The sequence below is a fragment of the Peromyscus leucopus genome, chromosome 5, assembly GCF_004664715.2.
Source record: "Peromyscus leucopus breed LL Stock chromosome 5, UCI_PerLeu_2.1, whole genome shotgun sequence".
NCBI lineage: Eukaryota > Metazoa > Chordata > Mammalia > Rodentia > Cricetidae > Peromyscus > Peromyscus leucopus.
In genome coordinates this window covers 47,227,373-47,239,942 of record NC_051067.1, presented here as the reverse complement: position 1 = coordinate 47,239,942, position 12,570 = coordinate 47,227,373, and the positions used below count along the sequence as shown (strand labels likewise).

The following is a 12,570-nucleotide window of genomic DNA, read 5'->3' as shown; positions in this document are numbered from 1 at the left end:
TGGGTATATATGTTCTCTGGAGTGGAATACATGATCATTTGGCAGGTATATTTTTTATGTTTTGGAGGACCTTCCAAACTGATCTCCATAATGACTATATCAATTTGCACCTCCACCAGTAGTGAAAAGTGTTCCTGTTTCCTTACATCCTCTCCAACATTGTTGTCAGACTTCTTCCTCTCCTTTCCTTCTCCTTCTCCTCCTCCTCCTCCTTCTTCCCCTTCTTCTTTTCCTCCTCCCCCTCCTCCTTCTTCTTCTCTTCCTTCTCCTCTTCTTCTTTTGGTGTTTTGAAACAGGGGTTCTCTGTGTAGCTCTGGCTTTCCTAGAACTCACTCTGTAGACCAAGCTGGCCTTGAATTCACAGAAATCTGCCTGCCTCCACCACCTGAGTGCTGGGGTTAAAGGTGAATACCACCATCACCCAGCTCAGATTTTTTAGCTCAGTCATGCTGAATGGGTTGGAATGATATCTCAATGTAATTTTAATTTGCACTTCCCTGATGACTAGGGATGTTGAAGACATTCTAAAATAGTTACTGGCCATGTGTTGAGACCTGGTTTTGCTGGCTATGATGCTCATAGAAATTTTAAAATGCAGCTCTGCATGTGAATCTTAAACCTACTACTTGAACTCCACACTCTCTGGGGCTGCTTTACTCATGTGACTCCCAGGTTTTCTATTTCAGAAATGTCATCATCAGATGGTGTGTAATTATCATCAACACAATGTTGATGTTTATATATTGAAATATCTCTGAAGGTTTAACGAATAAACTTGGTTTTACTGGCTGGAGAGCTGCTGAGCTGCTGCAGACACTTGCCACAAATTTGGTTTTACTCATCTCTCTTTGGACTCACAGCAAATTCCTCAGAATGCTGTACTGATACTTTAATCTAACATAACATAAACAAAACAAAACAAAACAAAGCAAACTCTAATCATGGCATGGCTTTTAAAGTGCAGTTCAATAAATAAATTTAATCTAAAATTAAGAAATGAGGGTTAAGAGAAAGAAAGTGATGGTAGAACAACATAAAAACATGAGAAACCGATGTTATCTTTCATAAAATGAATCAAAGAAAGTCACGTCACTGCTCTTTTGTGATCCTTTCATTAGTCATCATCTTTTGATTTAGTAGTTTGGTTCCTTTTACATTTTTTCTTGCTTCATACCATATTATGTTAAAGATTTTGTTGCTATGTTAATGTGGGGTTCAAAGCATGAAGTGTCAGTCACCCACTTCGTTCAGTTAATGACACTTCTGCCTCTGCCCCAGTTTTGCCAGGCATGGCTATCCTAAGAGTACCCAAGGTACAAGCATTGGAGACTCCAGCTTCCCTATTGCCATCACTGCCGCATTTCTGCTTGTGAACATTTTGACAAATGTAGGCTTCTGAAAAGACCTGGTATTCTGGAATGCATTAGCTTCATGTCACCTGGTTTTCCTGACAGGATGACAACCCTGTTCACTCAGGACCCGGCTCTCCTGTCCTGCCTACTTTTTAATGTGCTTTTACTCCACACAGACAGATATCCATATATGGAAATGATACCCAGGATACTGAGAAACAGGAGTCCACTCTACCTGAGCTATAAGTCCTGTGGTACTCTTCCATCTTTTTGATGATTTGATAGATCTGCATTTCACTGTTTGATTCACCCTGATTGCTGATGTAGGTCTGAGTAGCAGAAGATCATTTTTAAAGCTCTTCCCTCCCTTGCTGGAACTACCAACTATTTTGCCACAACAGCTACAAATAAAGATAGGCTTCACAATAACTGATCAAGTAAATAGAAGTCTTGAACCTTTTTTTGTAGCAATGAATTAGTGTCTAGAAACAGGTTTTTCATTTGTGGGTAGCCTTTTGGCAAAGCACGTGCATTTTTCACTAACCTATATGTTCAATTACTGAGTTTTACTGTGTTTTAAAATTGTTTCAATATACAATACATAGTTTCAGAGTCATGTGGCAATCATCCAATATATCATTTTTTTTTCTTTTTAGCTTTGGAAAGATGCAAACGAGTGAAATTTTACTGTAGGAAAATGTACACTTTGGCATAGTTTTCATAGGACAACGGCAAACACAATGCTTTAGTGTTTATAAACTACCCACTGCAATGTGAAATCGCCAAAACATTATTTAGGACAAGTCTGTTCTCCAATTAATGAGCAGCTCTCAGAAAAAGGAAATAATGTAAACCTCAACATATGCACACAGTTGGTGTGAATGTGAAGAGTTGTTCAGACTTAATTAAAGCTATTAAACTTTCTTCTCTCTTTTCACTACACATTTCAAGTAGTGTGTTGCCTGAGGTAGGACAAATTGCAAAGAGACTGTTTTTAGAACTAAAACTAAACATCTAGACAAATGTTGGCTGTCAAAGAAGTTGTCTAGAACAGTTATCCATACACTCTAGTGACCACAAAAATCTTTCAGTTTCTCTAAATTCCCCTTTTAAGTTGATTTGAACCATTGAGAAAAAACTTTACTCACTGTTTTATGAACAAAAGTCTATTTTTATTTAATATATTTTTTCTCAGTTTTTATTAGTTCTTTGAGAATTTTATACATTGTATTTTGATCATTTTTGTACCTTCCCTCCACTCTTTTAAGATACACTTCCATCCCATTCTCTACCTGCTCAAGTTTGTGTTCTTTTTTACCTTGTCAAGTACACTTTGTGCTGCTCATATATTCTTGAATGTGTGACCATGCTCTTCACTGGGACATGGTCAAGCCACCAGGAGCCTTACCCTTATAGAAAACAGACACTTCCTCTCCCAGACACTACTAATTGCCAATAACTCCTTAGTTAGGGGTGGGGTTTTGTTCCTAAACCCCCTCTACATGCTGGGAATTTTTTTCTGGCTTGAACTTACACAGGTTTTGTACATGTTCTCATAACCACTATAAATTTGCTTGTGTAATTACCCTATATTTGGAAATAATTATTTTCCTGTAGTCATCCAGCACTTACGATTCTTACAGTCTTTATGACCCTTCTTTCATAGTGATCCCTAGGCTCACTAGACCTTGGGATAAGGAGGTATGATATAGATGTATTGTTTTGGGCTGAGCATTACACAGTCTCTTATTCTCTGCACTTGACCAATTGAGGGTCTCTGTTGGTCACTATATATTACAAATAGAAGTTTTTCTTATGAGAGTTTAGATATACATTAGTGTCTGGGGATAATCATAAATCATTAGTAGTCAATTTAATATTATATCTATTTATACTACTACTGTCAGTACTACGACTACTATTACTACTACAACTACTAATCCTCCTTCTCCTCCTCTTCCTCCTCCTCCTACTACTAGGTTCTCCCCTGGGCCTATTATAACCTGTCTGGCCACAGTGATGTAGGTATCAGGTTGGTTACTTTCATGACCCTTGTGCCACTATTACATCACTAGGACCTGTCTTGCCAAGCCTATGTTGCAGCTTCTTGGATTCTCAGCTGGGTAAGATTGGTGATTACTTTTTCCTCTGTTAGTATGCATAGCATCTTCCAGCACTATGAAAGCCATCCACTAGGCTTGAAGTTTACAGGTGAGTACTGGCTTGAGTTTTTCCATGTACTTTGACTCAAATATGTGATATCCTCAGCAATAGGGTCTTACTATCAAGTTCCAGACTGTTACAAAGAGCATTGGCAATAGCTTGTAATGTTTGGGAATCTGTGGGAACTCACTAAAAATTCCATAAGTAGTAACCCATTGGGGGAATAGGAGGGCAGGGCAGAGGATGAAATATGAAAGAGATAACTGTCATAGTTAAGGTTACTATTGCTGTGACAAAAATACCATAACCAAAGCAACTTGGGAAGGAAAAGGTTTATTCAGCTTACACTTCCATATCACTGTTCATCATCGAAAGAAGTCAGGACAGAAATTTAAACACGGCAGGAACCTGGAGGCAGGAGCTGATGCAGATGCCATAAAGAGAGCTGCATACTGGCTTTCTTATCATGGCTTGCTCAGCCTGCTTTATTATAGAACCTAAGACCACCAGCCTAGGGATGGCACCACCCACAGTGTACTGGGCTCTCTCTCATCAATCAATTAAGAAAATGCCCTACAGTCAGATCTTATGAAGACATTTTCTCAGTTGAAGTTCCCTTCTTTCAGATAATTCTAACTTGTGTCAAGCTGACATAAAACTAGCCAGCATAGATAACTAACAATAAAAATTTCAAAAAAATCATACTGATACTTTTCACAATTTTTAAAAATCATTTTTAATTAAGTGTATGTGTGTGTATTTCTGCATGTGAGTGTAGGTGGAGGCCAAGAGACATTGGATACCCCTGGAGCCAGAGTTTTAGGCAGTTGTGAGCCACCTGACATGAGTTCTGTGAATCAAACTTCAGTCCTCTGCAAGAGAAGTTTTCACTAAGCTATATATCCAGTCCCAAAATGTATAATGATTTCTTCATGTACAGCTGTGAGAATTTTCTCTAGGAATAGTGGTGGTGGAGGGGACAAGGCAACATTCACACAACCCCCATCATGAGGTCCCAATAATAACCCGAAGTGTGATCCCAACAAAGATCACCTGAGGGAAGCAATGAGTTTATTAGGTTTATTTACAGAGCAATTGGTGAGAGGTTATGGGCAGGAACATAGGTGGACTTAGAACAGGGACCCTGGAATCTGCACCCCACAGATAATCTAACTTTCTAATGGTTCTGTAGGTGGAGCTCCCTCTATTGGTCCTTCTAAGACATTGTACTATAGCTCCTCCTACATCTCTAGAGGCTGTTACAACTGGTTGGGAGGGATTGCCTGGATACTCAGGCGAGAGTCCTATGACCTTCTCAACTCCTTTCTTCTATGATGGAATGTCAACAGTCAACAAGCCCAGATGTTAGGAATTTTTGTGAACACATTCAGTCAAACTCCTGAAGATGGTGGCCATTTGGCTTGGAGAATTAAAGCAGGACACAGAAGCATGGGGCCAGGTAAGATTTATTAAGGAATGAAATCTATAAGGTACATTCATGACACAGAACAGAGCTGAGAGGTTGACACTGATTCAGCTGCCGCTATCCTGCTTGCTGTTCCGCTCAAGGGTGATGGAATCAAACTGCAAGTCATGCTTCTCCACTGCTCGCTCCTGCTCCGACCACCCAAGAGAGAGAGCAGGACACACCCTCCACAGTTTTTAAGGGGTCACATATCTTCAGAGAAGACCATGCCCATCAGACCCAAACACTCCATTCAATTGGTCATTAGACCAAATGGCAGAATTTCCACAACAGAGAATAGTCCTGTATAATATCTACACATGAAAATTAAATTATATAAGTTATTGATCAGAGCATAGCAAATATAATACAAAATAATAGAAAAAATTCCTTAAGAATTATTAATAGATCTTTTGAAAACTCCAAATATACATACATATGTATATGTCATCAAGTCCCTTGATGATTGATGTAACTGCATATTAGTCTATACTGCAGTGCTCTTACGATGAAATCCTAAATTTGAAACAAACCAAACACCTCTGGAGGGGCTCTAAGGAGAGTCTGTTCTACCTGCACTGAAACAGACAACCCACTCCCCTCCAAAATAAGATTCTTAGGAATGTCTGCATGTCTTTAAACTTGCTCAGAGACATGAGAGACTTCTTAGTCTCCTGTGACATCTGCTACTTATATAAGTTTCTTTCAGGTACAAAGAGAAAGCTCCAAATTAAAATGAAGGTGCTGCTTCAATAAGTAGCCTAATACTTAGTGTAGTGTGGTTACCTACACACATAGAAAAATGCTGTTGTTATGTATCTATGATCTAGATCTTTGAATTACCCAGGAAATTCACATCAGAACCATCTATCTAATCAAACAATAGTAAGACATAGTCTTTCAACGTCTAAGATAATGTGGACTCTCCAAACAAACATTTTTATAATATTTACCTAAAGAATATAAATTATCAAGAGGTTTTACTCAGCAGGTATATGGTGATATAGTAATTAAAGTCACAGGCTTTGAATCCCAGTCCCACTAACTGCTTATGTATATGGCTTCAAGCAGGTCACTTACTCAAAGTCATAGTTTCCTATTTAGTAAGAGACAAAATGCAATCAAACACCCACCACACTATCTTACCAATGGTGAATTTATTCAACACACAACTACTTTTCAATTAAAATTTTCAAATGCTAAAGAAAGACTCCTATTTGTTAGATAACTAGCTGCCTAATAGTACTTTAGATGAAAATTGGTCAGGGTCAAAACCAACCAACTAAACAAACTAATGACCTTTCAGAACACAGTGCTGAGTGCTGAGGTTCTTTGTGCTTTGTCATCCTCTGGCTCCTTTTAGGAGCAGTGATTGTGCTATGAATCAATGATGGTTCTTGTTAGACCCAACACAATCTCAAAACCTTTTAGAAATTCTCATCTTTTGTCTACAGTCACTTAATATTCTCTGATTTTCTTCTGCATTGTTTATTTAACACCCATCCTCTGTAGTCTCCCTCACTCTCACAGGACTTATCACATGCTTTGAAAATGTTCGTGATAGACTCAAATGAGGGAATGATTCTTTTCTGCTTTTATCATTGCTTTCTTGAACTCTCTTCTTTGATCTCTCTGTCTTCAGTACAACAGTCCCTTGAACTCCAGGAATAATAATCAGTCAGGAGACAGAAATGATAATTTCCCCTCTCCTCTCATCACTCCTGCTTGATTTATTCCAGCGATTCATTGAATTTCTCAAGACACAGGCCACTGTTCCACATGTGGCTGGCAGGACCCTTGCAATCTAGTTCCTGTCTCTTTCTTTCTTTTTTTTTTTTTTTTTTTTTGGTTTTTCGAGACAGGGTTTCTCTGTGTAGCTTTGCGCCTTTCCTGGAGCTCACTTGGTAGCCCAGGCTGGCCTCGAACTCACAGAGATCCGCCTGGCTCTGCCTCCCGAGTGCTGGGATTAAAGGTGTGCGCCACCACCGCCCGGCTTCCTGTCTCTTTCTTGACTTTCTTGTGTCCTCTATCTGGAAGCTTCTTTAAGACTTTCAGAATTCTATGCCCTTTTTGCTTCAGAATCTTTCAGAATCTTTCCTCAGCCCACCATCCCAGGTTAAGGAGCACATCTTTCTGCCACGGTTCCTTACTGAAGAACAAGCACAGGCCCTCTTAGTCAGGTATCATCTCATCATCTCAGGCTTCTCTGCAATCTGGTCAGGTACCTTTTTTTCTTTCTTTCTGAGTTTGGCCTACTTTCCTTTTTCTTTTTATTACTATTTAAAAAATAATTTATTATTATTATTGTTGTTGTTGTTTACATCCTGACCACAGTTTTAACCCCCTCCTCTTCTCCCAGTCCACCCCCCTACCTCCCTTCTGCACCCCCCTACACTGCTCCTCCATTTCTGTTCAGAAAAGGGCAGGTTTCCCTTAGATATCAACCAAACATGGCATATGGAGTTACAGTAAGACTAGGCACCTCCCCTCATATTTAGGCTAGACAAGGCAATCCAGTATGAGGAGTAGGGTCCCAAAAGCCAGCTAAAGAGTCTAATACTGGGTAGTTTATTTTTAGGCATTTAAGCATAACTTTGGAAAAAAGTTTCCTGGTAACAATCATCTCAATCCCAAGTGCACAAATAAAGCTTAAGGCAGCTTATGCTCCCAGGAGAGGATCAGGGGTGGTCTCACTCATACAGAACGTGTAGAGGTCACTAAGCTACAAAGAACATGTGATATCTCCCTTAAAGATGGGTACTACTGAGAAACAATGCTCAAGATAACAGTTTAGTGTAGCTGAAGTTTCTCTCTGGATCCCACCAAGCCCCAGCAGTCCCACAGCCCACTTATAAAATAATCACTCAGAAGCTTATATTACTTATAAACTGTATGGCCATGGCAGGCTTCTTGCTATCTAGTTCTTATATCTTAAATTAACCCATTTCTATAAATCTATACCTTGCCATGTGGCCCATGGCCTACCGGTATCTTACATCATGCTTCTAATCATGGTGACTGGCAGCGTCTCTCTGCCTCAGCCTTCTACTTCCCAGAGTTCTTCTCTCTCTTTGTCCCGCCTATACTACCTGCCTGGCTACTAGCCAATCAGCACTCTAATTTATTAACCAATCACGAGAGCAACACATTTACAGCATACAGAATATACCACAGCAGTTTAGGGTGAGAAAGTCTTAGATAAGCATAATAGTCTGGGGGGTTCCTGTGTGGCCTGGCCCTATAGATGGTAAAGGTCACCAACTTATTAACTACAAGTATTCCCAGTCTTCTAGCAGAAAAACAGGTATACATATGCCTTCTATTGAAGAGACAAGCCTGGGTCCCTAGCATTTTTGTTTCCCTTAGTGCTTATCTGTGAGCACAATGAACTCATGCCCTCTCCATACATGGTTATGATGAGATGGTGTGCAATCATGGTTCAGCAGATCCATGGAATATCAACTCAATGATTCTATTTCATATTACCCAAGAAATTTGGGTAGAATACCCCAAACCAGCTGCATTCCCACTTATCAAGACAAGAGTGGACAAGTTGAAGACTACAGGCATTGTAGAGACACAATTAATCTTGAGAGAGCTACACTTCAAAATGTGTGATGTAGGTGAACAAAAATCAGGATGGTTTGAGGGAGTGAGAACAATCACCTCCTGTGTAGCACTCACTGAATGTGACCTCGTTCTGGCAGATGATGTGGAAATGAACCAAATGCATCAACATATGAAAGTATTTATAGCATTTCTAACAGTCAGTTGTTTACAGATGCTTCAATCATTCCCTGTCTTAATAAGAAAAACCCCTTTCAGGGGAAAAAAATAAAGAGGAATCTATTAACAGTCAGATGCCCAGAAACACAGGTTCCAATATAAGAGGCAGTTGCTTACATTTAGGGCCAGTTTAAAGATCTGAACAGAAAAAAGCTACCAAGGAGATGTACACCAATTTCGATTGTGCCATAAACACCAAAACATGTGCAGTTTGTTTTTGATGCTGTTACAGACATCGTAGTTCAAAACAACATAAAGGAATGTGGACACTATTGAGAGGATGGTCTGAGAAAAAGTTACTACAATGTTGAGTGTTGAGACTAGACATCTGTGTCTCTTTGAGGAGCTACAAGCATTACAGTACCAGGGTATGGGGGCAGCAAGCAGAATTTTATCACTCTTTAACCCAATCTTCTGTATTAGGAGATGTTTAATTGGCATGAGATGTTCATTAGAATTGGACATTAGAATTGGAACAATTGTATGATTGGCTTATCAAGGCACCACTTGGATTTTATAATCTAAAATGTTTCAGGCGTGTTGAGGTGCTGCATTCCAAAACTTAAAACATTAGATCATTTTTTTCCTCCCTCATTTTAAATAAATTACTGGTAGTTAATTTCTAAGGTTTTTCCTCTCCAAGAAAAGAAGAGAGGAGAGAGGAGAAAGGGGAGAGGAGAGGGGGGAGGGGAGAGGGGGGAGAGGGGAGAGGGGAGAGGAGAGTTGCTTGTAGGAGAATTTTTATGAGAATAGTCTTAACTGTGCATACCTTGGGACTAAATACTCCTGAAAATATTCCTTTATGTTTTTTTTTTAAATTTTTGATGTGGTCAGGATATAATATTTCCATAATTAAGATTTTCCTGATTATTGGGACTACAGAAATATAACTCTTCTGAATGAAATTTATGTTACTGTCATGTTTAAAGTCCTGTGATGTTTTCTAAACAATGGTTGCTTTGGCGAGCTCAGCAGTAGGATCCTACCTAGCTCTTATTTCTTTAAGCTTATAGTCAGATTAATCTTGTTTCTGCTGATTAATCAATGAACATTGAAGTAATAAGATAAAGTCAGCTTGGATGCAGACACACCCAAGACAGACTTCAACTGGAAATGCAAATTGCCAGATTCAGAACCAATGGCTTTGCTACTGGACATCTGCTAACTTGACCACTTTGATTCTTGATTGCTAGTCTCAGCCTCAGGGAGTTTTGCATAAGGTGACACGTGTTTTTCATCTTTGTGGCCTTTGTTGTTGTTGTTGGGAGACACTTAAAGTGTATCAAGAGTGCATGCTTTTCCTTTGTAAATGTTGCACGGAATCCCTGTTTGCCTTTGTTTTTACTGTAGAAGTAAAAGTTAACTGTAGAAGTAATCTTCAGTATGTTCTTTGTCTAAAACTGTTATATTTTGAGACATTTCCCCACTTTGTCATGCATACAGATTTGAATCTGTTACAGTTGGCAGCAATATTAAAAATGGTGACTAAGGAGTCCAGGATTGCTTGTACTTGTAACCAGTCCTTTCTGGAAATCCTGTTTCCTGTTTCCGTTTGCTGCTGCTGACTGTGCTTTACCGTTGTCTAAGAGTGGGTGTTATAAAAACAGTGGAAAGGTAGCCTTGGCGGGTTGGCGCCAAGGGGCCCTACAAAGGCATGCCTCACGTGGAGAACGTATTGGGGGAGGGGAGGAAGGGACAAAGTGCGCCTTTGGAGTTATGGGCTGAAGAGAGGAGGAATAAGACAAGAAGAGAAAAGAAGGGAAGAAGAGATAGAAAAGGAGGAAGAGAAGAAGGGTGCAGACATGGCTTCGTGGGGATAGGAAGAAAGAAAAAGAGGTGGGGAGGGTTTGCCTTTAATAAGGGGATTTAGCGCATGCGTATAGAGACTATGCAGCCGCTCAGTGCATGTGCCCAGGCTACAGCCATAACCTAGGTTGTCTAGGTATTTGCCTGAATGTTAGCAAGTGCATCCTGCTGGGTTCCCAAGGGTGGGCCAGGTAATGTCTAAATGCTAACAGTGGGTTCAGGTGGAAGAGTTCTCTGGAAGTCCAGTCCCTTGATTTAGTAGTATTATCTAATCTAGGATGGAGGCCATTATGCCCTATCTATGTGTAAGTGATATGCAGTCATAATTCAGCTTCCATATCTATGGTTTTTGGCTTTTTTTCGAGACACAGTTTCTCTGTGTAGCTTTGGAGCCTGTCCTCGAACTCGCTCTGTAGACCAGGCTGGTCTCGGAAATCAGAGATCCACCTGCCTCTGCTTTCCAAGTGCTGGGATCAAAGGCATGCACCACTACCACCCAGCCAGGTTTATGTTTTACTTGTGTAGGTAGCTAAAGTCCTTTTGAACAAAGCACAGCAAATTTTATTAAACATTGAGTGGATCACTGAGGGACAGAGGCTACAAAGAGAATGCATTTTGAGGATTTCAAATCAGTAGGTTGAGCAGTGCCTTCTGAGGTCCAATCTTTTGGGGTTGGTTCCTTTTCACATTTTGATATCACCTTCTACGCATTAAAAAAAAAAAAAGATGATTGGTGATCAACAGAACTGCTCCAGAAAGCAAGCCACAGCTGGTCAGTGCCATTGCTGGCAGCTTTTTAGATTTCTAATTTTTACATGTTTTGGAAAATTATTACTACACACACAGTCCAACTAATAATAGCTAACAAACAATTCTTTAGGACTAGGAAATCTAATCCTCACAGTATAGGGGTTGATAGGGCTTACTTGCTTTGAATTTATTTTCCATTATTGTATTCTATAATACAGAAACATCTGGAATTGAGAACAAGTGAAATACTGTTTTCATGATTTTTCTATACTTTGGGTTTAATGCAATGGTGTTGATAATCTAAAATAATAGGTAATCCAAATTTAATTTAAAAAATTTAAAAATTCCTTCTTTCTTGGATACCTTTCTTCTAATATTTGTCTGTCTCTTGCTCAGAGATGCCGAGTATCTTTTTATGCATCTGAATTACTATGCAACTGAATTTTTTCCCTCAGATATTATCAGTCCCTATTTCAGGATAAATATGGCCTTATCTATACTCTCAAGTAGATATGGTTCTAAAGATCTTTTTTTTTCAAATATTTCTCTCAGCTCTATTATTCTTTATGAGTTTTATTTGTTAAAAAAAAAAAAACCCTTAAGGCAGATGAAGTCAACTTCTGGAACCTGATTATACAATTTAAAGATTAGTTTATGCTTCCATTCCATTCTCCTCCCCTCAGCTACATACCCTTTAGTCATCCTTATCATAAACTCCTCCATGAAGAGAGAGATGAGATATTAACACAGCAGCATTAGTGAGATGTGTGATGGGAGAGGTCGGAACTGTTAATGTAAAAAGATCTCTTTGATTCCCTCTAAGTCCACCTCTTAAACAGCAGCATTAGTGAGATGTGTGATGGGAGAGGTTGGAACTGTTGATGGAAGATCTCTCAGGCTGATTACAGATTCTACATCTTTACACCGACCAAATATAGGCTAGCTGGAAACTGCTATGCTTCCCCTAGTTTTGTTTAAACTAGCAAATGCTTTATTCAAATAATCCATTAGCTTTCCAGCACAGCAGTCATCACTGATTTTTTTTTTCTTTCCAAGCTGGAATACTCATTTCTAAACAAGCTGTCTTGGCACCGCTCCACCCCACAGACTCCTACCCGCCCCCTTCCCTCCAGTGCCCCATCACACTCACATCCCTCTACTTGGTGAAATACAGAATGAAGGACACGGAGACTTGTAGACTTGGGATAGTTAGCTGTTCTAACCTGGCACCCTCTACTCACAAAGGAA

General features: G+C 39.5%; 1 pseudogene; it reads left to right on the top strand.

Moving 5' to 3' along the window:
• Positions 1-4,920: 4,920 nt before the first annotated feature.
• LOC114685645 lies at positions 4,921-9,124 on the top strand (annotated as a pseudogene).
• Positions 9,125-12,570: the final 3,446 nt, after the last annotated feature.